This window comes from Antechinus flavipes, chromosome 1, assembly GCF_016432865.1.
Source record: "Antechinus flavipes isolate AdamAnt ecotype Samford, QLD, Australia chromosome 1, AdamAnt_v2, whole genome shotgun sequence".
Taxonomy (NCBI): Eukaryota; Metazoa; Chordata; class Mammalia; order Dasyuromorphia; family Dasyuridae; genus Antechinus; species Antechinus flavipes.
In genome coordinates, this window is record NC_067398.1 from 159,524,395 (window position 1) to 159,549,964 (window position 25,570).

At 35.4% G+C, this 25,570-nt stretch overlaps 1 long non-coding RNA gene across 1 annotated transcript in view; it reads right to left on the reverse strand.

Annotated features, from left to right (window-relative positions):
- LOC127558789 (uncharacterized) overlaps nucleotides 1-25,570 on the reverse strand; it is a 213,002-nt gene that overhangs the window by 156,550 nt on the left and 30,882 nt on the right. Inside the window, exon 2 of the long non-coding RNA XR_007952981.1 lies at nucleotides 24,645-24,712. This is a non-coding gene — a long non-coding RNA (uncharacterized LOC127558789). The remainder of the gene's footprint in view (nucleotides 1-24,644; nucleotides 24,713-25,570) is intronic.

Here is a 25,570-nt window from a genome sequence, read left to right on the forward strand (position 1 = left end):
TGATTAAGATTTCATATCCAAGATATATAAGAATAAGAGCCATTCCCCAACAGATAAATGATCAAAAGATATAAACAGATTTTAAAGGAAAAAAAGCCAAGTTATAAACAACCACATACACAAAAACAAATACTCCAAATCACTAATAATTAGAAAATTTTACATTAAAGCAATTCTAAATTTCCACCTAAAAATATTGGTAAATCCAAAATATTGACTAAATAAAAGGAAAATGACAATTATCAGAAGAGATACTAGGGAATAGGTATTTTAATGTTGGTATATCTGTTAACTGTCCCGACTATTCTGGAAGTCCATTCAGAACTATTCCCCAAAAGTCATTAAACTGTGCAGTAATTTCAACCTACTGAAATCATTGCTTTGCATATACCCCAAAGAAATCTAAATCAGAGAAAAATATGGAAAGGATTAATATATATGTATTATAGTAACCCTTTTTTGTTTTAGCAAAGAATTAGAAACTAATAAAATTGTGATCAATAGAAGAATGGCTAGACACCATTGCATATGAATATAATGGATTATTATTGGGCCATGAAAGGGATAGCTTCAGAGCAATCTGGAAAAAACTTATGTGAACTGATATAGAGTGGAATGAGCAAAACCAGAACAACAATCTGTATTACAACAACACTATAAGTAAAAACAACTTTGAAATATTTAAGAATTCTGATTAATGTAATAATCAACCATAGTTCCAAAGGACTGATGGTGAAGCATGTTAGTTACCTTTTGCAAGAACTATTTATTAGTCTGTGTCAATAAACTATGACAAGCCTATGAAAAATTTTACTTTTGTTAATTCACTAAGGGTGTGACATATTCTGTAGAACATGATGAAAATATGTGTCATTCACAATTTAACTACTAGTTTATATATTATAAATCAGCATGATGGCTATTTATTATAGTATCCCAGGGATTATATTTTTGGATGGAAAGGAGTTGCTCATTAAGAAGATTCTGTGGGTGTGGGTGTGGATATGGGTACTCAACTACAGAAGATTAAGAGGGGATTTGTCCTGTTAATAAAACAAGTTTACTAAATCAAAAATACGATATGTTATCAGGATAGATAACAGAAGGAACATTCTTTAGGCTGTTAAAAACCTTTTTTCCTCAACAATTAAATCTTTTGCTATCAATTAGAGGAGCAAAGAAAATGCTGAAAGGAACCATATATTGTAGATGATTAGGTAGTACTGCCATTGATTCCAAGGTCATACACAGCAAAATGGTGAATGCAGGGGTGGGAAATATAGTGTTTTGTCTTCCCAAAAGTTCACTTTCATTATACCTTCTCATAGAGGTGATTGGGCTCGATGAAGAATGAGACTTTTTTTTGACATGGCTAATATAGGAATATGCTTTGACTATTTATTATCCATTACAAGGTCTTAGTATTCTTTTCTTTTTTCAGAAAAAGAGGGATAGAGAGAGAATAGACAAAGAAGAAAGTAAGAAAAAGAAAAAGGGTCATTGAGCTGTTTTTAAATGCACAGAGTTGTCAGAAAGAATCACAATCAAGAAAGATAATATTGAAAGTTGTCTTACACATATATGGGTATGGGTGTAGGGTGTAGGGGTAGGAGGTGAGAGAGAGAGACAGATATTATAGACATATATATCTACATAGTATATATATTTTGTTATATAAATGTTATTATAGATATATTTACCTATAGATGTGTTCCTGGAGCATCCCTGTAAACTTCCAGAAATCCCAGGGTCATGTTGACTCAACACTTGGTCCCACTGAGGGAAAAAAACCCTGCTTCTGACCACAGCTCAGAACTAAAAGAGCTTGTTTTGAGATAACAAAGCAGTCCCCTAATTGACCACTGATCAGGAAGTTAATAGTTGGTGAATATTTAAAAGGAATTGATTTCTGTTCTTATTGCTCCTCCCTGTTGGCTTTGGATCATGTCAAATTTTTTGTGACATTTACTATAAAGAGCTGGCAAGGGAGAGCCTATCCTATCTCTTGTCCTGATCACCATGCAACCATGAGCACATGGCACATTTCTAATCTAAATAATGGAACAGCTATGTGGAACAATGGATGGAGTGCCAGGTCTGAAGTTAGGAAAATTTATTTTTCCCAAATTCAAATCTGTCCTCAAATACTTATTAGCTACATGATCTTGGGTTAGTCACTTAACCCTGTTTGCCAGAGTTTCCTCTTCTATAAAATGAGTTGGATAAGGAAGTGGTAAACCACTTCAGTATTTTTGACCACAAATGGGGTCATGAAGATCAGCACAACTAAATGACTAAATAACCATAATAACAACCCTAGACAAACTTGAACATGAGTTTTGGATCACCATTTTTGTATTTGTTCTTTCCTGATCCTAAATGAATCAAGACTGATGAGTCAGGCTTAGAGGCAACCTTTAAAACTTTAAAAGTCTCTGATTCCTAGATTCTTTTGTTAGAGGTAACTAGAGACAAAAGGAGGTATCCCCACTAATTACTCTGCTAATCCTTAAGAAGATCACCAATAAGGGGACTAATCCAAGTTTATTTTATCAGAAGACCTTGTTTTGACAGTGAAGAGCAAAGTAAAATGTGAAATATCAATTCAGTAATTTCATAACTGTTTTATGTTCTAATGAAGTTTAAATATGGACCTCCCAAGAAATTCTAAGGCATTAAAACATAATTTGCTAAATCCTCCTTTAAGTTATACTATTGAGAGTTGTTTTTTACTATATTAACAATTAATTATTAAAGATTTCTATTTCCTTTCTATTTCCTCATTCAGTCAGTCAGTCTCTGAAGGGTACTACTAATAGATGAGATTAGCCAAACCCTCTGGGTTCCATGCTCTGAAATTTTGGCTGGAACCCCACCTAACTAAAAGACATTAGTTCTGTTTAAAGTGTAAACAGAATCTAATATAGGTGACTTTTAGGAAATAAGGCTGTGTCATTGTACCCCTCCATGTAGGGGAACCAAGCTTATGAAGGCAAAAACTAACCAGGATGACCTGGGTAGAGATGAATTCCTTTGTTCAGATTGTTAAAGACAGTTGAGTTCCATGATCAAGTCATGTTTTCAGCAGGAGAAACTGAAGACTTTTAGCCCACCTTAAAATTAATGTCTACTCCTCTTTAATTGTTCACCAATCAGCATTGATTTTCACCTGTCAAGGATATATCCCTTTCCAAAAGTATTTAACCAATCAAGGATCTCCATGATTTCACTCCCCTTTGACTTGAGAATTGGAAAGTAGAGCAAAGAACTTCCAGAGCCTTCATTTAAAGTGGATTCCCAGAGCACTCACCTCTTCATTTTCTACTAGCTCTTCTCCTTTGGCTAGACTTCATCATTTTCCACCTCCAGGTACATCCTTTCTTCCCTTTCCTTTTTCCTTCTCTTCTCCCTTTTCAGCTTCCTTTTTGTGTTGTCTTCATCCATTAGATTTACTCTTCTCCTTGAGGGCAGAAACTATCTTTTTAAAAACATTTATCCCCAGCACTTAGCACAGTGCCTAATATGTAGCAAGTGCCTATTAAATGTTTATTGACTGACTAATTTTTTTTAATAACTTTTTATTGACAGAACCCATGCCAGGGTAATTTTTACAGTATTATCCCTTGCACTCACTTCTGCTTGGATTTTTCCCCTCCCTCCCTCCACCCGACTGACTAATTTTTAAAGTCTGCTCGGTGTGCAGTGGTCAATCCTCATTGGCAAATTCCTCCTCTTGCCACTGGCTCCCATCACCAGGACTAAGGGACCAGACAGAAGGGATCAGGGTACATGTGTCACCAGGATCTGCCCAACCATGGGGCTACCAGAAGAACCTTTAGCAGGGTGAAGGCTGGGCTCCACACATGTTCCATGGGACAGCCAGCTCAGGCTCCAGTACAACATAACAAAATAGCTCCTCTCATTATTCCCATTATATATAGATATGAAAATTAACATCCCAAAGCTTGTGTGACTTACCAAAATCACAGGTGTAGTAAATAAATGAACTAAACTTTGAACCTAAGTATTTAGTGTCCAAACCCAATACTTTTTACATTATGCCTTGTTAATGGTTCTTCCTTTGTTGTATACTTCGTTTCTCCATTCTATAACCAAGGTTTTATTGATGAATTTAACAGGAGTTCTCAAACTATGGCCCGCGGGCCAGATGCGGCTGAGGACATTTATACCCCTCACCCCAGGCTATGAAGTTTCTTTATTTAAAGGCCCACCGAACAAAGTTTTTGTTTTTACTATAGTTCGTCTCTCCAACAGTCTGAGGGACAGTGAACTGTCCCCCTATATTAAAAGTTTGAGGACCCCTGGATTAGATTGATGACTAGAGCATGTGTGGACATTCTGTAACTGGTTTTAGTTAGTTTAGAATGAGAACCTTTTTCTGTTGGTTGTGTAGCTAACTGTTAGCACTTCAAAAGGATCTGAGTTAGCTCTGGCCTTGCTTCTTTCTGAAATGCCAAGTAAGGTAGTGAGATGACACTTTCACTCACTGTTGAGGAAGAAAATCAAATTATAAAAAGAAGAATCTGGGAGGTTTACTCTCCTCCTCCCAGGTCCTACAGCCCTCTGAGAAGTGGGCTTGACTTGGCAGCTTTTTTATTAAATTTTTTTCTATTTTAGATGCAGGGACTAAAATGTCCAAACTTAAATATTACAAAGGTTTGGAATGGGAGCTATCAGAATTCAGGAGTCCAGCAATCCAAGCCAGGCATTACAGGCAGCCCAGAACAGAGCCATCATCTGCAGTGACCTTCAGGACTCCAGCCATTAAAAGCCTGAAATGTATGTGGGAGTTGAGTTATGTCCTCAGAGATATTGAGAGAAATGTTTTTAGATGTGTTCTTGCTATGTCTTTTAAGTAAATATCCCTATGTAAAAGATACCTGATGACTTGGGGATGCTAGTTGAGCCCCTAAAATGAATGGAACATGATTAAAATGAATTCCAGCCAGGAGAAAAGAAAAGAGAAGCCTCACAAATGATTTAGGGTACCTGGGAAGTCCAAGGAGCAATGTAGTCTTGATATAATATGATTTTGTAGTCCCCTGATTTCAGGGGGGTTCTGTTAAATCAGTAATCCTAAATCTTCTGGTTTTAGAGTCTGCCTCAGGAAACTCTCACACCAGATCTGACTGATTCTGAATAGATCATTCCTCAGTTCATTGCTGACTGTCAGATAGATAATCTGTTGGTCAGTAATAACCAAATTCCAGAGACCACTCCTCTGGGCCATAGAATTAGCATGTCAATGATAGAAAGCTGGATAAATGTGTCTCCTTTCTTCTGTTTCCTTGATAAATTCTTTTGGAAGTTACAGTTACAAATAAACTTTGCCACTTGACTTGGAATGGGTTCAAGCCTGCAAATTCTTTTTTTTTTTTTCCCCTAAGGCAATTGGGGTTAAGTGACTTGCCCAGGGTCATACAGCTAGGAAGTGTGAAGTGACTTCAGGGCTGGTGCTCTATCCACTGTACCACCCAGCTGCCCCCAACCTGCAAATTCTTTTGAGACACATCGTGACACCAGTTTGTGAACCCAAATTTTTGGGGTTCCCTTCCCAACCTCAATAGTCTGACAGGTCCTGAGAGAGTATGGCCAGAGAACACACATATAAGTATCATATTAGTTCCAAACAAAAACCTTAATTTTATTTCTTATAGTTCAGTCATGTACAACTCTTCATGATCCCATTTGGGGTCCCCTTCCTAACATCAGCAGTCTGACAGGTCCTGAGAGAATATGGCCAGAGAACATATATGGGTATCATATTAGTTCCAAACAAAAACTTTAATTTTACTTCTTATAGTTCAATCATGTCCAATTCTTCATGACCCCATTTGGGGTTTTCTTGGCAAAGATACTGGAGTGGTTTACTACTTCCTTTTCCAGCTCATTTTTACAGATGAGGAAACTGAGGGAAAATGGCGTTAATTGACCTGTTTAGGGTCACACCGCTAGTAAGTGTCTAAGGCCAGATTTGAACTCAGGGAGATGAGTCTTTCTGATTCTCAATGCAGTGCTCTATCCACTATGCCATTTAATTGCCTACCCTTTAAACATACTACATGCATTAAAAATATTTAATTGAATATCAATAATAAATAGATTGTGGGGGCAGTTGATGAGCTGTAAATATAAACTGAACTGGAGAAGGAAATGGCAAATCATTCCAATATCTTTGCCAAAAAAAACCAAACAGGGTTGCAAGGAGTTGGACAGTTCTGAAAAACAACTGAATGACAATAACAACAAATAATTGATACCACATAGTGAACAGAGAGCTGATCTCAAGAGTCATAAAAACCTCTGTTCAAGTCCAACTTATGATAAATCCTGGCTTTGTGACCAACACACTTAACCTACAAACTCCCTGGCAACAATTTTTTTTTTTTTGACCAGGGATTTTTTTTATTTTATTTTTCCAAATTTGCAGTTAGTTTTCAACATTCATCTTTACAAAATCTTGTGTTCCAAATTTTTCTCCTTCTCTTCCTTCCTCCCTCCACCCCCTTCCCCAAGACTGTAAGCAATCTGATAAAATCTGAAAATTTTATTTTTTAAAATGAAGTGCTGGAGAAACTGAGACAAGATAGAGATTAGAGAGGGGTTTTAATATTTTAATAATGGAAAACCATCTTAGCCAGTTGGCTGAATCGGACTCTTGTCTCAAAGCATTCAGTGACAAGCAAGGGATTCCAGAAATTCTTATAGGGCTCCAGCAATCAGAGAAACAAAGGCAAGGAAGTAGAGCACTGGCTGAGTGTAAGTTCCAGGAAAGGACCATAAATTCAGTTCTGAATTTCTGAAGAGGGAAGGATCATAAATTCTGATAAGTTGGAGGGAAGTTAGGAGACACTAAGTCTGAACTGGAAGTTAGAGGGTCCCATCTAAGTATTTGAAATAAGCCATTTAGAATTTTATGACTTTTTGGAATGCTGGTAGTCAGAGCTCCTAGCCCTAATTGTCTCAATTCTAATGGCCAGGAATGGGGGTTACCACCAGGGAGACTGAGGCAGAATAATTCAGAGAAACTGAAACATAACAAAACATATGCAATTCTCCTAAACATATTTTCATATTCATCATGCTGTGCAAGAAAAATCAGATCTAAAGGGGAAAAAACAAGCAAACAGCAACAGTAATAAAAAGGTGAAAAATGCTATGCTTTGATCCACATTCAGACTCCAAAGTTCTCTCTCTGGATGTGGATGGCATTTTCCATCACAAGTCTATTGGAATTGCCTCAGGCAACTCTTTAAGCTTGCAAATTGGCTAACAGATGTACATTTTTCTTTGGTGAAATTCCCAAGTGAATGTATTTTGTGTTTGGAGGAGGGAGGGAGGGGAGGTTGCTGGAGAGAGGGTTGCAGGAGAGGAAGCAATTGTATAATAAGGATATATTAATTTTCTTCTACTAACATACTACTCTGATACCTCATTGTGGTGTATAAATGACCCCATGCTCATCAAAGGCTCTTTTAGCAGAATGTAAATCTTAGTATGTCCTCCCAGATTGAAAAGGCATTGGTATGAATTTGGTGATAGATTCTGTCTATTGTCTGAGAGTCACGGTAGCAATACAAAAAGAAGCTTAACAGACTGGCTGCTGGGTGATGAATGTTTCAGCTGCAACAACTCGCAAGAACAATCTATTATATTGTAGAGAAATTATGATCTGTGTAGGTGGAGAGGGCACCTACTTTACTGAATCATTGAGCTCTAGGGTAAGTATAAACTTTCTATCAGAAATTCGCCTGAAATTAGTCTATTATTTATCTCATGCTATTTTGTTATGTCTCTTTCAATGTATAAAAGAACTATCTTCCTTATTTTCAACTACCCCCTATTTCAAGGAGAGGGAAAGTCTCAGATGAGTATCTCTCAGTCATTCTTTGTCACATCATCTGCTTGTCCTGGGTCAATTACCAGAATGATCAGAGAAGACTAAGTTGTAACCTTAGTGTAAACCACAGTGATTCCTTTGATTGGCCATCAATAACTCCCTAGCCAAGCACAATTTGGTCATTGTTTGGGTCCCAATAGACTTAAATTGAATGTAAATAGCAATCATTTCTGCTTTGGCCAGAAACCCTGAGGATCTTCTCCAAGATTTATTTATTTGTTTGTTTGCTTGCTTGTTTGTTTAGATTATTTTTGTTTATTTGTTTTTGACTGGGTAAAAAGAGATTCTTTGCCTCAATTGTTACCTATCCTTAATTATGAATAGTTGTAGCCTCAGTCAAACTGAGAGACCTGTTGTAGATTTTAGCTTAAAAAGTCCAAGATTTCACCCAGAGAAAGAACTCAGGGAAATGACTGTGAACCACTACATAGAATTATCAATCCCTCTATTTTTGTCTGCCTGCATTTTTTATTTCCTTTACAGGTTAATTGTACACTATTTCAAAGTCCGATTTTTTTTGTGCAGCAAAATAACTGTATGGACATGTATACTTATATTGTATTTAACATATACTTAAACATATTTAACATATATTGGTCTACCTGACATCTGGGGGAAGGATGGGGGAAGGAGGGGAAAAGTTGGAACAAAAGATTTTGCACAATGCTGAAAAATTACCCATGCATATATCTTGTAAATAAAAAGCTATAATTAAAAAAAAAAAAAGTCCAAAGTTTCCTACTGTATCAATCTATTTCTGGCCACTGGACCCAGATGTCTCTTCTGGGGAAAGTGAGTTAGGTGACCCTGCCCAGCCCTCCCTCACTCAAATCCAACTTACTTGCATGTCATAACAGCATCTCCTGATATTATGGTCCTCTTTGAGAAGGACAAACAACAACAACAATAATTGTTTACCTAGAGATTTGGAGATAGAGTCCTCATCAATGAATCTGCTTTCTCTAAACCAAGGACTCTTAATTATTTTGTGGTGGTGGTTGTTTTATGCTATGGATCTCTTTGGCAGTCTGATGAAATTTATGGACAACCTTCTCAGAATATTTTTAAAATAATTGAAGGAAATTAGAGGTTAGTGAAAATAAAGATGTGCATTTTTTCCCCATACATGTTTAGGAACCCATGAAATCCATGGACTCCAGGTTAAAAATTCCTGTGACAAGTAGACAGATGTAAGAAAATGCCTGAATTCCAGGCTCTTACTATGTAAACTACAGGAATTCATAGGAATTTATCCATAAAAGATGAGCAGGGGTAGATGTTCAAGAATACCTGACTGCAAAAATAACCCCAGTTTCACAATCATAGCTCTCTTTTCTATGTAAATATCTATTTCAATTGTATTCTTTTCTTCCCTAGAATCAAGATATTCAGTCTCAATAGTACCAGCATCAGCAGAGGTTCTGAGTTAAATAGTCAATCTGGACTTAAATAGTTCTAGATTCATTCCTTGCACCTGGAAAGGATTAGAAATAGTTATAGTTTAGCAACTGACTGAGTAGATACACCATCTACATGTTGGCTTCCCAGCTCATGTTCTCTGAATGGTTTCATTATCTGTGTCCTGTATCTTAGTGTGTGACTTAAAAAGACTCATTTTAACTTCCTCTGAACCAGCTTCACTCAACATTCAACTCCTTCCATTACTGTGATAAACATGGTAAATGGAAGATCCTTTTTATTGTTCTTGCTTTTATATCAGGAAGCATTTTCCTTTGTGCTGAAGCAAGGGTAGCCCTATTACTATTCCTAAAATTGGATCAATATGTAATATTGAGCACTACTTCTACCCTGATTTCTGCAGTTAATCTTCTAGGACTTTTGACAACTCCATAATTTTTCCTCATTTCTATCATCATCACTCTGATTTACCATATTAAACTTCTTTATTAGCATTTATATAATCCAACCCTTTCATTTTAAGATGAGGAAACAGGGTAAGAGTCATGAAGTAATTTTCCCAAAATCACACAGGTAAAGAAGCATGGTTCAAGATTATAGCCAGGTCCTTTGATTCACATTGTACCACACTCCCTCAACTTCTTTATCACACTCAAAGCAATCAACTTCAGCTCTATCCATGGACTTTTAAATAGAAAATTTCTTAAATTCTCTAGCTTCTAAATCCATCAGATCCTTACTCTCTTAATGAAATAATAAAAGAGTGTTTTGCAAGGCTTTCTTCTTTTGTCTTAATTTTCTTTCTTTTTTTCTTTTCCTTTTTTTTTGTCTATAAAATATAGTGTATGATCTGCTCCATGTGAAACTACCTTGAGCTGAAATTTTGATGGCAGCGTCTCTTTCTTTCAGTATTCTCCTCTCTGCCATGATTCTTTTTACATGTATACCATATAGGTCCATGAAATGTTAGGAAACTTGTTTGTCTAAACCACTCCTTTCATTTTACATGATCAACAATTTCACAAACCATTTATAACATTCAGGGAGGTTTATAAAACTCTGCCTCAAATCAATAGGATTTAATGAGCTACTGCACACCATGCAATATCAAATGTTTTTGAGAAAAGCAACAGTAATGACAAGTCTTGGTTTAATGCCTTTTTTTTTTTTTTAGGGGGAAAAGAAAAAATGGGTTTATTACTTTAAGATTTCCTTTCTTTGTCACAAGCTATTGACTAAGAATGAATTTAGGATGACCCCCAATTTTTTAAATTAAATTACTTGGAGGGGGAAAAAATCACCTTATTTTCCAGATTAAAAAAAAAAATAATCAGCTCTATTCTCTTAAGTATCTAATCACAATCCTAGCAAGTCAGAATCTTAGGAAACTATCAATCCATTCAGGGTTCTCATTTATGCCAGTAAATGTAATCCAAAATTGTTCATATTTCTCTTAATGCACCTACCTTACAACTATTGATTCAGGCACTCTTGAGTATCTACTTTATGACTTGAATAGCTTTTTCCTTAGAAACAGATAAAAAATATTGAACTGTGAAATCATTCTGCATGCTATGAATGCAATCCTGCATTTATAATAATATCATTATATTGTAATGAAGGACTTCTGGCTTGGAAAGTCCTTCCATCAATATACCTCCACAAAGATTAAAGGAGTTGCCTAAGGTCATAAGCCAATATGATTCAGGAGCAGAATTTACATCCAGGTCTTTTTTACTCAAAGATCAGCTCTCCTCCCATTATATCATGCTTCAGGTACCATTGAATATAAGTCACTAACATTGTAAATGGAAACAATTAAAAGTAAATATAATAAAATTATAAAGATCAAGGAGGACTTGAAAGAGGAAATATGAGAAAACATTCCCAACCTACCTTTGATGGAGGAGTTACACGTTGTAGGTGGCTTGGGATTTTTTCAATGTATTGATCATTATTTTCCCCCTTTAAAAAGACAAAAACTGGGGGCATCTAGATGGGGCAGTGGGTAGAGAGTATCAGTCCTGAAGTTAGGAGGACCTAAGTTCAAATCTTACCTCAGACACTTAATGCCTCCTAGATGCGTGATCCTGGACAAGTCATTTAACTCTAATTGCCTCAGCAAAAAAAAAGACAGAAACTACCATTTGCATATGGAATGGTACTTGGAGAGGAGAAAGAATACATGGGAAACTATGGTGATATAAGAAACAAAAACCATCAATAAATATTATTTTTATAAAGAAAATAAATCTCTTATTAGGCCTAAAATGATAAATATGGGATAGTGGGAAAGTTTTTCCTTGGTTCTTTTGAAAACTTTAAATTGCTTATTTTAAAATCTTCAGTTTCAGGGATGCCCATCAATTGGGGAAAACAGAACAAGTTGTTGTTTGTGAATATAATGGAATAATATTGTACTATAAGAAATGATAGGCAGGATGCTTTCAGAAAACCTGGATAGACTTATATGACCTGATACAGAGAGAAGTGAGTAGAACCAGAAGAATATTGTACAATAGAAACAGCAATATTATATGGTGATTGACTGTGAGTGACCTATCTATTAGCAATGCTATGATTCAAGGCAATTACAAAGGACTCAAAAATGAAAAATATAAGAGAAAGAAATGATGGAAATACAAGCAAAAGGAAAAGTTCCATCAAGGAACTTATGAAGTTATCGCTTCCACATCATGAGGCAAGGGAGAGGTAAGTAAGTAGGGCAAACCCCTACAATCTGGAAAATCTACTTAAAAGTTTTCAGTTCTCCCTTCCTACCAAAGAAGTCTGAATTTTTTCTTTTTAAAAAATAATGGTGTTTTTTCATATTTACATATATTTGATTCATTTCTGAGATTCTAAACTTTTTTTATATCAACTGCTGGCCTTTGCATGTCATTTGTGAATTCCACGAAACTCAAAAAACTTCCCATTTGATTTATTATGCCAGTCCCTGATATATTGAAACCGTGACAGGGAAAGTCAAAGTGTGGAAGGGAGAATTGTATTCTAACAGGAAAAAACAACACATAAAAGCTATAGGTGAGGGAGCTGAGGAAAGTAAGAAGTATCCATACAAGGGCAAAGTGACAAAGTCTGGAGTGTCAGGATAGAGTTAAGAGATAAATAAAGGATGATTTCCTCAAAATGGAGGTTTGGGAAAGAAATTACCCAGGGGAGGAGGAGATTGCAGAGGAAGAGGGATTTTCCAGAGTGAGAAGGTAACTTGTAACATGTTTCAGAGAGCCAGGAGAGGAACTAAGGCAAAATTGAAGTAAAAAGGTTTTTTTTTAAATAGTGATTAGCCTATAATGCAGCATGAGGTGCTTTGATTAATCAAATTTTAAAACTTGTCTTTTGTAGTATATATTGACAAATTTCAGAAATGATGATAAAATATTATCCAAAATATAATCTTTATTTCATGATTCAGATGATCTCTGAGAGAGACACCTGGAAAGAAGTTATCCATTTCAGAATAAAACACAAAAAAAGTTATTTAATGCAAAACTCTCCTTTATCTATCCTGTGTTCAATTATGTTAATATTTTTTGCAGAGCTCTACTAGTGGGGAGGTAGGGAGGGCATGTGTTCTAACATTTGGATCTGTGTTAGAGCAATAGTATGATAGACTGCCACCTGGTGTGGATATGACAAATATACTTTATGCAGAGGCTACTAGGGCAGACAAAAATATCTATATTTTTGTAAAAAAAAAAAAGTGTGTTCAGCTTACATGCTTACTAACACACAGAATTGCAGACATAAGTCAGTTCTGGGAGAAATCTTAGCTGTACAAAAATAAATGTTGATTCTTAGGTCCATGGCAAAATGGCAATGTTTGATGAAAAAGATGTACAAGAATGAGGCACAAAGTCATACCAAGAAGAAAACTGGGAATCTGTTTGGTTTTTCTTAATATCTTATTCTAATATTTGGGATTGAGGTACAAGGAAAAAAAGTATATGTAGCTAAGTGTAGTTTCACATAACCAGCTTGTGATTTAAATATATATTTTTAAAAGGGTGAAAAACATTTTGCCCCAAAGCTTCCACAATTTCCAAAGTATCATATATTGGACCAACAAGATGTATTCTCTGTCAGGGTTGATTGAGTAAATCACTCTGTTAGTAAGGTGTACCAGCATCACCCACCCACTGACTATGGTCTAGCATATCCTGAAACCTCAAGTTCTTAAATTGCTGGAAGGTGATAGATCTATTTGTCTAAAGAGAAATTCTGCCTCTTAAATTGTCTATTCTAGATCTGAAATTCCATTTTTTACTCATCCTCTGACATGTGCACCACCCTGAAATTCAGCCTGCCCTTGCTGGTTTTGCAGACTGAAAAAGTGAGGGGTGGGGGTAGCTGCAAGAAAAACTACAAGGTACAGTCACTGGTTAACAGATATTTTTTCTTGAACTCCAAGGAAGAAGCACAGAGTGATTCTTAAGTAAAAACATGATTTACAATAAGACTTCTTTCATATAGAAAATCAATAAAATCAAAGAAAATCTATTTTGATTGTTTAAATTAACAAAGAACAGGAATAAAAAGAAGTACAGAAAAAACTTAGTTAAGAAATATCAGAGATATTAAGGATTACAAAAATTTTTCATCATTAAGAAAGTCCTGCTTTAACAAGGTAAAGACAATGCAGATAGTTCTTCCTTTGGGTAAGTGGACCTTTCCTCAAACTTTTCCCCAATCCTCTACATAAAGCAATTGCATATAATGTAAATTTGAGGTGTTAGAAAAAGAGGGAGGCCTAAAGGGGGCCATCACATGATTCCAGGACTCTAGTGGGGACAAAAAAAAAAAGCACAGAGAACAAATACAGGATACCCAAGGGCTAATAGAGGGAAAATAGACATGTAGGGTAGACCCAAAGGTGGTTGGACAAAGCAGGGCAAAGGTCTTCTCTCTCAGAACAGAAAGTCACAAGCCAAGTTCTGATCAGATAGGGATGATGGTTACTCAATGGGTCAGTTCTATTTTCAATTGCAGGGAAGTTTTTTAGGGTTCTGGTTGTTTTTTTTTAAAGATTTTTTTTTTTTTTGGTTCCAAGGTGGGAAACCATGAAATTGAACCAAAAGGCAAAGAGCAAAGAGAGAGGAGGACATAGTAAAGTAGAGTAGATGGGGGGTGGGGGGGTGGGGTTTGGGAATCCAGAATTCTTTATGTAGTCAAAATTACATAATGTGAATTTAAGTAAATTAAGAGCTGTCTATATATAGAACAGAGAAGTAAAGAAGGATACAAATGACATATATGGATGGGTTTATACATACATATGTTCAAGAAATATCTGTTTAAATAAGATACAGAAATATAAAAATTGTCTAGTAAATCTCTCCTCATTCTTTTTGTTTTCCTTTTTTCTTTTTTCTTTTTTTTAATCTTCTAGCAAGTACCCAGGAGTGAGATCCCAAGCCTTTTATATAGAGTACATTTCTTTGTGGGATGCTTGTGTAGCATGTACTAGAAAAAGGAAGCCCCAAGGGTACTTTACTTCTGCTTTAAGCAGAGGTTCATCCACTTCCCCATCTTTTTTCTTGGTGTTTCTAGTGGTAAAAATCTTTGTTCACATATTGTGAGCCTATCCTGTGTCTTATTTCTTTAGGATTTGACCTTTCTTCTTTGGAGAATTAATGTGCTTTAGTAGAAAGAGTGCTGGACTTCTAAGATGAGTCATCCATTGGTTGACATTGGACAAGTCACTTTACATCCCAATGTTCTATTTCCCCATCTATAAAATAAGAATAATAATACTTCCGGCTTGCACTGTTGGAACTGAATAAGAAAGAGCAGTATGATTCAAGTGAAAAATATAAGTCATAATTGTTGGTGGAGTTGTGAACCGATCCAATCATTCAGGAGAACAGTTAGGAACTATACCCAAGGGCTATAAAAAGGTGCATACCCTTTGATCCAGCAGTGTCACTACTGGATCTATATCCAAAGGAATGAGAAAAGAGAGGAAAGGACCCACATGTACAAAAATGTTTGTCACAGCTCTTTTTGTAATAGCAAGGATTTGGAATTCCATCAGTTGGAGAATGATTGAATAAGTTTTGGTATATGAATGTAATGGAATATTATTGTTCTATAAGAAATGATAAGCAGGCTGATTTCAGAAAAGCCTGGAAAAACTTTTGCCAAATGAACTGATGCTGAATGAAATGAGCAGAACCAGAAGAACATTGTACACAGGAACAGGAAGATGGTGTGGTAATCAACTGTGATGGACTTAGCTCTTCTCAGCAATACAGTGATCCAAGACAATACCAATAGACTCATGATGGAAAATGCCGTCTACATCCAGAAAGAAAATTGTGGAGACTGACTGTAGATCAAAACATAATAGACATTTTCACCTTTTTTGTTTGTTTGTTTGCTGTTTTTTTTTTTTTTTTTCATGGTTTTTTTCCCCTTTGGATGTGATTTGTCTTTTACAATGTGACTAATATGGTAATATATTTTAAAGGATTGTACATATTTAACCTAATGTTAATATTAGAATACTTACTGTTTTGGGGAAAGGGAAGGGAAGGGAAGGAGGGAGAAAAAATTGGAACACAAAATCTTATAAAAAATGAATGTTGTAAACTATCTTTATGAGCAGTTGAAAAAATAAAATAGTGTTGGAGAAAAAAATTAAAAATAAAAATGTTAGACATGGAATTAGGCAACCTGGGTTCATATCCTAGCTCTGATGCTGATTAGCTATGTGATCATGAGTAAGCCCCTAACTTTTCTGAATTTCATCAGTAAAATAGGGAATCATTCTCCTGGAGTTATTATGATGAAAACACTTTGTGAACTTTGAAGTGCTAAAAGGGTAGAAGTTAATATTGCTATATTACTATATTACTAATCTAGAGCCTAAAGCTGTGTCTCTGAGTTTCAAGGATGACATTCCTTGACACTGGAGTACTACTGCCTCACTTCAGAGAAAGAGAGTAGCATAAAGATTTCCTGAGAAAGATTTTTCTGCTTGTAAGCAGTTTTCCACAAGGCCAGGGAACAGAAATGGCCTTTTAGTCAGATGTGTCTACAGACCTCAAGATATCTAAGCCATAAAGCTTTAAGCAATCCTATGTATATGCCCCTTTACCCAAAATGGAGAAAAGAGTCAGATCTAGAGACAGTATGCTATCAACAATTCTCTTTATTAATACATCTTTTCACTATTTATCTCAGAATTTTAGGTCAAAGAGAATAAAACTAAAAGCCTACCAACAGTCCCCTGCATTTTCAAAATTATAACAATCATTACATCACAAGTGAGTACCCCTGAATTTTCATAGCAGGGATGTAGAAGAATACTGTGCTCTTCTTTTTCTGTTTTGCCTGCCCTTCTGCCCTTGTATATATGGGTATTTTTCTTCATTTCTTTATTTTTTATTCCTAGCTAACTTCATAAAATAAATTCCCTTATCCCAATAACCCACAAGCCTTATTCACAATTCTTACAATTTATTTGACTGTATAGCATAGTCCCTGTACTTCATTTCACTTATACATATTATCATCTAATAATTTGTGCAAAATATTATTATAATGAAGTCATATAACCCTTCAAGGAACAGAACAGAGAAAAGCCACCATTTAGCTGAATCCTACAAAAACTGAGATTATTCACAAGTAGATAAGAACTCTGGACAAAAGCATAAGAGCAAATAATTATCAAAAGCCAATACCAACCACATGAAGCAGTGTTCCAAATTACCATTAATAAGTGAAATTCAAATCAAAACAATCCTAAATTTTCATTTCACATCCAGAAAATTAGCGAAGATAACAAAAAATGAGAATAGTCAGTATTGAAAAGGTTGTGGAAACTCAGGCACACTAACGTGATGGAACTGTGGATTCAACCATTTCTAAAAGTAATTTGGAATTATGCAAATAAAGTGACTAAAATGCCAATACTCTTTGCCACAAAGTAACATTGCACTGCCAAGAATATACATTAAGGATGATAAAAAAAGATAGGCCCTCATATATATCAAAATGTTTGTAGCAGCACTTTTTCTAATATCAAAGAACTGGAAACAAAGTAGATAATCATTAATTGAGTGATAACTAAACAAACTATGGCATATAAAAGTAAAAGAATATTACTGCACTGTGAGAAATGACAAATATGAGGATTACAGAGGAACATGGAAAAACATGAATGAATTGATGCAAAATGAAATGAGTCAAGAAAACAATAAACACAATGGCTACAACTATGTAATAGAAAAAAATGACCACAGAACAATTATGTGAATGTTGCAAATATGAAAAAATAAGCATGACTCCAAAGAACAAATATGAGAAAGCACTCCCATCCCCTTTCTTTAAAGAGGTGGGAGATCTATAAGGGTAGCACACTACACATATTTTCAGAGCTCTCCGAAAAATTGATCTTTTTTTACTATTTTTCTCTTCTTTTCCATTTTAAAAAAGTACATTTGATTCGGTGGAAAATTCCACCACTTCCTTAAGTCTAAACAATTAGCAAAACAACAAATCAAGCCTTCATTTGTAGCATTTGCCAACTTTTGAGGAATAAATGCTCAGGCTAAAATTTTAACTGCTTTCTTTTATTAAATCTTTTTATTTACAAAACATATGTATGGGTAATTTTTCAACATTGACCCTTGCTAAACCTTCTGTTCCAAATTTTCCCTCCCCCCCACCTCCTCCCCTAGATGGCAGGTAGTCCAATACATGTTAAATATGTTAAAATATATGTTAAATCCAATATGTGTATGCATATTTATACAGTTATCTTGCTGCACAAGAAAAATCAGATCAAGAAGGGAAAAAAAACTGAGAAAGAAAACAAAATGCAAGCAAACATCAACAGAGAGAGTGAGAATGCTATGTTGTGGTCCACACTCAATTCTCACAGTCCTCTCTCTGGGTGTAGATGGCTCTCTTCATCACTGAACAACTGGAATTGGTTTGAATCATCTCATTGTTGAAGACAGCTACGTCCATCAGAATTGATCATCTTATAGTCTTCTTGTTGCTGTGTATAATAATTTCCTGGTCCTGCTCATTTCACTCAGCATCATTTCATGTAAATTTCTCCAAGCTTCTCTGAAATCATCTTGCTGGTTTCTTACAGAACAATAATATTCTGTAACATTCATATACCACAATTTATTCAGCCATTCTCCAATTGATGGGCATCCACTCAGTTTCCATTTTCTAGCCACTACAAAAAGAGCTGCCACAAACATTTTTTCACATGTGGGTCCCTTTCCCTTCTTTAGTATCTCTTTAGGATATAAGCCCAGTAGTAACATTGCTGGATCAAAGGGTATGCAGAGTTTGATAATTTTTTGAGCATAGCTCCAAACTGCTCTCCAGAATGATTGAATTTGTTCACAACTCCACCAACAATGCATCAATGTCCCAGTTTTCCCACATCCCTTCCAGCATTCGTCATTATCTTTTCTTGTCATTTTAGCCAATCTGACAGGTGTGTAGTAAGTAGTATCTCAGAATAATCTTAATTTGCATTTCTCTGATCAATAGTGATTTGGAGAACCTTTTTATATGACTAGAAATAGTTTCAATTTCATCATCTGAAAATTGTCTGTTCATATCCTCTGACCATTTATCAATTGGAGAATGGCTTGATTTCTTATAAATATGAGTCAATTCTCTATATATTTTAGAAATGAGGCCTTTATTAGAACCTTTGAATGTAATATGTTTTCCCAGTTTATTGCTTTCCTTCTAATCTTGTCTGCATTAGTTTTGTTTGTACAAAAACTTTTTAGCTTAATATAATCAAAATTATCTATTTTGTGATTAAAAAATGAGCTCTAGTTTTCTTTGGTCACAAATTCCTTCTTCCTCCACAGGTCTGAGAGATAAATTATCCTAGGTTCTTCTAATTTGCTTATAATATCATTCTTTATGTCTAGATCATGAACCTATTTCAACCTTATCTTGGTATACAGTATTATGTATGGATCAATGCCTAGTTTCTGCCAAAAGAGTTACCAATTTTCCCAACATTAACTGCTTTTTTGATCTGAGCAAACTTCAACACACCTCTCAATACAAAGGAAATTTTAGATGATATAAAAACAAAAGCTATTGCTACTTTTAAAAAAATGAATTTATTCCTGCTGATCAATGACTATTTTTATCTCCAACACCTAGCATATCTGGCATATAGTAAGTATTCAGTAACTACCTGTTGAATTGAATTATTTATTCCCATCTTCTGTCCTTTTAATCATAGGTAAAGATATGTCTCAAAGGCTATAAAACTCTACCAAGTTGGAAAGACTTTGAAGGTGAATCTCATGAAAGACCCTACATCTATCATCTGAGGACTACCTTAGCAACATTTAGTAGGGCTCATCTTGAAATAATCTATCTGCAAACATAACAACTCTAGATTCATAAAAAAAAAATGAGCCTGGCAAAAGGGATTGTCCACATGGAAGAAATCATTGATCTATCAGTCCTCCTATTCCATAAACTCTGTTGATCTCTATTACTTCCAGGATCGTGTACAAAATGTTTTTTGAGTTTTAAAATTTTCATAACTAAATCCTTCTTGTCTTTCAATAGTTTTCTTACTCTTTACTCCTTTATATGTAGGCAGAATGGTCTTCTTTCCTTTCTTCCTTTATCCTTATCTCTCTCTTTTTTTCCCTTTTTTACTTCCTTCCTTCCTTCCTTGCTACTACCTTTGGGTCTCCATCTCCTGACTTCCTTTTCCCTGGCTTCTTTCAAGACCCAGCCAATTCCACCTTCGGAAAGAGGTCTTTCCAGTTGCACCTATTGCCAGTACCTTTCTTTATTTATGCTCTCTATATCATATATGTTCATGGTTGTTTTCATGTTGCCTCTCTCATAATGTGAGCTCTTAAAGATTGTAAAAAAGACAAAGACTATATTTTTGCCTTTCTTTGTATCCACAGTGCTTAGCAAAGTACTTGGCACATTATTGTGCTTCAGTCTTGTTGGACTCCTTGTGATATTATACATGGGGTTTTCTTAGCAAAGATAGTAGAGTAGTTTGCTCTTTTCTTATCCAGAAGCAAAGAAAAATGAAGTGCCTTGCCCATGGTCACACAACTAGTAAGTATCTAAGGTAGCATTTGAACTCAAATTTTCCTGACTTCAGGCTCATCATTCTAGCCACTGAGCCATCTAGCTGCCTTTACTTGGCACTTAATAAATGTGCATTGTTGATGAGGACTTTTGGAAGTATTGAAATAGAGTTCTGTCATAGCCATATAATAGATGACTATATGCTCTTAAGATCTTGTTCCTTGCACCTATGCTAGAGAGTCATTATGGGACTCAAAAGAAGATGCATATAAGTAGCTTTTGTTGTTACTGTTGTTGTTAGCACAACCAAGGTTCTTACTCAAGACTAAAGTGGAGGGAGAATTGGAGCATGACTTTTTATTCTTAAATGATTTTGCACTAAATGCAAACTTCAAAGTTGAGATGCAACAAAATATGGATCAGCTCTCTGATGCTTGTGCTAATTTTGACCTAACAATTAACATCATGTTTTCTTGGTATCCACCAGCCAACACCACACCATTCATATGTGGAACCATTAGTCACAGAAAATGGAGTAATAGTGAATGCCATTATAAATTCACTTACCTTGGCAAAAAATCCTTACTTTCTAAGGATGTCCATATAGTTGAAGAGACTGATACATGCATTGCCAGAACTAGTTCAATATTTGAGAGGATCAAAAGAAAAGTGTGAGGGAGAAATATCAGATTACCTACAAAACTAAAGATCTACAGAGCTATTGTGCTGACCTCATTGGTGTATACCTGTGAAACTTGGGTGGTCTACTATTGCCATGTCAGAAAACTCAAGTGCTTCCATTTGCTGTCTTGCAAAAATTTCCAAAATTATCTGACAGGATAAGGTACTGGATGCTGAGATCCTTCTTGAGCTAAAGTGCCAAGTATTCAAACTCTATTGCAGAAAGCACAACTCTGATGGACTACCTGCTTTGTGTGAATACAAGGTGTTCATTTGCCTAAAATACTATGAAGCAAAACAAGGACACTCTCAAGGTCTCTGAAAAACTCTGAAATCAACTGTATGACTTGGGTACAATGACAAAGAACTACTCCTCAAAGCATGCTGGTATCAAATAAGGCACTGTGCTCTATGAGCAAAAAAGGATTGCAGTAGCTCAAAAGGAACATGACATGCACAAATTTTAGAGACATCTCCACTCCAAATGTTCAAATACCTTATTCATGCCCAACCTGTGGTAGAGATTTCCAAGCTTATATTGGTCTTAGCAGCCACAGTGAGACACATTCCAACACAGTGATGTTGTTTTGATCCTCTTCAATAACTAAGGACAATAACTAAACAAACCAAGACTCTTACATTTGGGCATGAGGGAAGAAATAGACCATGATTTTGTTATGCCAGTCTCTTTTAAACTGTTCTACCTCAGTTTCCCTGTACTAGTTTCCCTGCACTAGTTTCCTTAACTGTTCTGCCTCAGTCCTCTTAGTTGTAAAACCCCCTCTGGTCCATTAAGGTAATAAATTGTCAATGTAAGACTCAAGATAAGAGGGGGAGATCAGACTTCCTGACTCTTTCTGTCTCAAGAATTTATACAATCCCTCTAAAATATTCCAAAAGATAAGATTATTCCGGATACCTCATTGACATCTTTACTTCTGTTTATTCAGACATCCTGACTCTGGCTTTTAGTAAGAATTTATGGTCTCCCCCCATCCTGACAGAACCAAATGAATCTGTGAAGAAGTTTTCCCACTTCTTTCCCCTTTTCTTTGTTTGTAAAAGGTATTTAAGGCTTTGGGATTCTCCCACTGATCTCTGGATTCTTTGAGATAACAGTCATCCAGCCCTGGGATCAACATGGATCCATTGGTCCCAGTATATCTCTCCATTTAATAAACTATTGAATTGGTCTCTAATCTCTGTCTTGCTGGATACTTTGAGACGAGAGTCCTGTCCAGTCAATTATGCTCTCCAATTAATAAAATATTTAAAACTCTCTAATCTCTCTCCTGCCTCAGTTTCTCCAGCATTACAATTTCATCACTGTGGAAGAGTACTCTTATAAAATCCCCTCTATCTGTGAAGATTGGCAATTGACCTGAGAGGCTGAATGAGTTTGACTGTGTTCACATTTCACTTCCAGTTAATGCTTTAATTCTAATAGCAAGAGCAGTATCACATAATAGAGGGGCAGCTATAAAATAGAAAGGAATAGTCTATCTCCTTTGGTAGAAAGAGCTTTTACAATGGCAGACCTCCACACTGATGAAATTAGAGATATGTACCCCTCTCCCAAAAAAATGCTTTCAATTGTGCTGATAACTTCACATTTATGTAGCACTTGGAATTTGCTTGATTTAATTCATTAGAATAGTATGGTAGGTGACAGGCTGCCTACATGAACAAGTACATGAAAAAGTCAACATTTACAAAGCACTAAACTCACCATAGGGAGACTTTATGTGGGAGACAGTTTCATAGAGTGTTGGTACAGTGGAAGGAGACTTTATTCTGGCAGATAATCATACTTTACAACCTACCTCTCATGCATAGAGCTCTATGATTTAGTGCTAGTCATTTAACCTCTCCAGGCCTAAGTTTCTATAACTGGAAAATGAGGAATTTATACTAGATGGTCTCTAAGGTCCCTCCAGCTCTAGAGCTACATCTCCTCTTTTGTGCATTATGTTGTTCATCCTTTGTCCTCAAACAGAACCAGTGACATCATGAGGGAGATGTCTTAATTTGAAAGAAGTTTCATTTAGTGCTGAAGAAATAAAAAAGAAAAAAAGCTCATAAAAAAATAAAATTCTAATAACTTTCAATCTGTATTTACTATTATTACCAGACTTCCAATTTTTAGATTTATTTTAATTAATTGAATATAAAAGTTTCTTCTAGTTTTTTTTTTTCTGCTTTTTAAAATTCCAATACACAAAAAATCAGAATTCTTTTGTTTTCATAGCCTTCCAACTTCAAGGCCAGATCTGTTTTGCTCCCTGTAAACTACTTAGCTTTATCTTCTTCAATGGCTTAACTGTAGAGTTATCAAGGAATAGGTCAAGATTTCCAACATCTGGGCTGAATGTGCTAATCCTCTTATTAAGTCTCTAGTTCATTCTTTTGGTACTGCAGATTCTCACTGACTAGGAGAACAAATTACATTGATTAAGGAAAACATAGAAGTGTTTTCAAATGTCCTGATAAAAGTTTCTCTTTCCTGACGTTTTCTTTTGCAGATTTGCTCATTAGGAACTGTTTAATCTATTACTTTGCTAATATTCCAGCTGTCTTTTTTCCCTCTGGGTCCAGAGCTCAGGTTACAGATGTCTAGATGGCATCATTCCCTTCCACCATTTTATTTTATTTGCATGATTGCATTTGATTGTTGTACCCAGCAGAGCTGGCAAGTGAGAATCTCACTGAATAAAGTACTTTTGAAGCTTAAGGGAATGAATTCTTCTATTTCTATTACTTTACAACAACAACTTGACCCCTTATCCACAGAGTAAAAGACAGACTGAATATTGATTTTCTCTACATCGTAAAACAGGATAGAATAAAAATTTAGTAATCCCTGAGATGTGATTTAAAAGTTTGCTACTTTTGTACTCTTATGTAAGCAGACTCCAAAAATCTAGGCTTTTAAAGCAAACCATAGTCTAAGACATATACCTATCATACAGAATTAATTGTGGGTCATTTAAAAGGCCATGTGCTTTTTTCAAGCTGGATGGTTGTTCAAGGATCCCCTAAAGGCCATCCTCGGAGTTCAAGTCCAAATTAGCATCAAGTCATTTGAATGTAAGGACTGCTCCAGGTGATTGAGTGAAACCTAGTATGGGTCCAAAATGACCTTCTGAGAATGGCTTGATTCCATAATTCAGAGGAAACTGAATCAAAGGTGTGCTATAAATATTTAATTGGCTTTCTGAAAATGCATGATATAGACTTTTAAGTTTTTGCTGTTTAAGTTTTAACATTTTCTCTATCACTTTCTTAAAACTAAACTATCAACAAAACAATAAATCAAGCCAAGATTTATAGCATTTTCTTATTTCTAATATGTAAATACTTAAAATAAAATTTTAACCATAATATAAACTGTATCTAGTCCTGGAATTGACCCTCTTTAATCCTTTGAGCTAATGGACCCATTTTTTCACAAAGTGAAATCAGTTTTTCTATTTGTGGAGCAGATAAAAAAGAATGTAAAGACATGAATGTAAAGACACTTAGTAAATATAACTTACCTACCAACCAGAACCAAGAAGTAGATTTTGAGCCATTGCATTTGATTTTGCTGCTTCCTGCTCATCCCTCAAGTGCCTGGTAGGAAAAGATTTAATCCACTTGAAAGACTTGTACAGTATTTATCTCAAATAGAAGATTTCTCTGAACTTTAAATGTATGATATAGACTAAGTCCAAATTAGGCAAATAATCCAAGCTTCATATCTTAACAGAAGCTTTGGACATTACAAAATATCTTAGACCAAGGAATGGAGACAAAGAATACTTTATAATCAGTGTAAATTGGGCCTTCCCAACACATTTTCATGGAAATTTCCCCAAGCTGTTTGTTTCTGACTGATCAGATAAATGGATCAAAAAATTCAGAATTAACCCTGGAATGGGTTCTGTCAATAAAAAGTTATATACAATTACTAAAAAAAAAAAAAAAAAAAAACCATCAGAATTAGAAGGAATATTAGAGATGATCTAATCCATATCTTCTATATTAGAAATAAAGAAACTAAGGCCTGGTGGGGAAAAGAAGGCAGAAGAGATCTCAAACTCAACATACTCAAAATAGAACTCATTATCTTTGCCCAAAATTCACCTCTCTCCCAAATCTCCCTATTTCTTCCAAGAGTAATCTATCACCCTTCCATATCCCTTGTACATAACCTGAATGGCATTCTCAACCACCCACTATCCTTTGCTTCATATAGTTAATCAGTTGCCAAATTGTGCCATGTTCAGCTCCACAATATCTCTTGCATCTGTCCAATTCATCCATTCATAAAACCATCATCTTAGTTCCGATCCTCATTATCTCTCTCTTGAACCATTGCAACAGTCTCCTAATTTATCTTCCTACCTTAAGTCTCTTCCTCCTCCAATCTATCTTTCACAGACATGTAGCAGCCAGTTATTTTTCTAAAGTTCAGGTCTGACAACGGTA